We start from the raw sequence: 1,893 nt of genomic DNA, 5'->3' as shown, positions 1-1,893 counted from the left end.
CAAAGTAGGATAAACAGTACATATTGTTGTGCTGAAAGTATGCATCTTTCCTTTTCCTGTAAAAGTAGGAAAAATACTACTAGCTAAGCAGTCTGTACTTCAAAGTGAAGTGATTTATTATCATTACAAATCATTTTTTCCATACTCCTGTCTGTTTGTTGTAGATAAAGCACAGGATGGATCTTCTTACGCAAATCTACGATGTTCTGATGAATCATGACACGGGTTCCTCTTCACTTTCTGGCAACCCATTATTACAGCCTGAGATGAGATTCAACTCTGGCACGCACAAAGCAGTGACAGATTAAAACCGAGCGTCAAACTAGCAGCTGATGTGTGTCAGTTTTGCTGATTGTTTAACATTATTTATTTCACTTTATTTGTCTATTCATTTGTACTGCTTTTTAGGGAGTTTTCAGTGGCTAAGTGGTTAGTGATGCACTGAGGGTCCAGGAACCTGGGCTCAAATCCTGGCTTGGCTACTGTCTGGGTAGAGCCTACATGTTCTCCCTCCCTGGGTTTGTGTAGATTCCTCCCAGGCCCCAAACACATATGTATTAGGTTAGGTTAATTGATAACCATTGAAATACTGGTAGAACATGCAGGCTCCACAAAGAAAGAGCTGGATTTGAGCCCAGGATTTTGTGTAATACAATGCAATGGTTGATCATGTCAGCAACTGCTCTTAAGTGGGTTGTAAAGCCAATTAAATGCATCTAATAGTGTAGTACACAAACCCACAATAAAGGAATGCACTCTTCTAAGAAAAAAAGAATGTTTCTTATATAGTTCCTCTATGTTATGATCTGTCATTGATGATCCAGGACACCATAGGCGCATCCACCTGTATATATCTGAGTTTGCCCCTTAACAGTCATGGCTTGATGGTATTGAAGGTCCTGGAGAAATCCAAAAACATAATCCTCACAGTTCTACAGGCTTTGTCCAGGTGAGAATAAGCCTTTTGGAACGGACAGATAATTGCATCCTCCACTCCAGTCTTTTTCTGATAGACAAACTGCAGTGGGTGCAGGTGGTCTACCACAAGAGGACTCCGTACAGTGCAAGACCAGTCTCTCAAAGGTCTTCATGATGTGAGATGTAAGTGCCACTGGTCTGTAATCAGTAGGTGAAGATGCACCTGCTTTCTTTGGAACAGGAACAATGCAGGATGTTTTTCTCAGAAGTGTCACTTTCTGGAGCCTTAGGGACAGACTGAACAGGTGACAGAGAACACCACAAAGTTGATCATCACAGGCCTTAAGAACTCAAGGACTGACTCCATCTGGTCTTACAGCTTTTCCTTTGTGTAGTCTCCTCTGTTGTCATCTCACCCTATAATTCCCTAATATGTTGGCTGCTTAATTTATAGCCCCAATAATATTGTTAAAATATAAATAGTTAAGAAAAATAATGGTCTTAGTAATTCAGCAAGACCAAAAGATTCTTCCCTCCTCTTTGTCTTTTAGGCTGGAATGTCTGAACAATCAAGAAGTATTCTGGCCTCCAGTACTATGTTAATCTTATATAACATTGTGGACTGTAGGGGACACTGCAGAGCCCCAGTCACCAGATGCATCTCAGCTGAACACATTTTTTGGGGTAAAATAACGTACTGTTTATTCTATAATTGTGCCTTAACACAGTTACAGGCAGTCCAACACAATATAGTTGAAAGGATAAACACCTTTATCTCCTTCCACTACAACGTCTGTTAGCCTCATCCACCTTCTCCTGATTCTGACCCTGAGGTAGCTGTAGCTTCCCTTTTATGCTGGACCTGGGAGTACTTCTGGCAGTATGACATTGCTTAAAGGAAGCACTGCAGGTTCATATAAAAGTTCCCCATAATAAGGATATCCAGTCTTCACAGCACCCCCTTGTGGCACACAG

This window comes from Erpetoichthys calabaricus, chromosome 2, assembly GCF_900747795.2.
Source record: "Erpetoichthys calabaricus chromosome 2, fErpCal1.3, whole genome shotgun sequence".
NCBI lineage: Eukaryota > Metazoa > Chordata > Cladistia > Polypteriformes > Polypteridae > Erpetoichthys > Erpetoichthys calabaricus.
Note: the sequence above shows the minus strand (reverse complement) of the source record.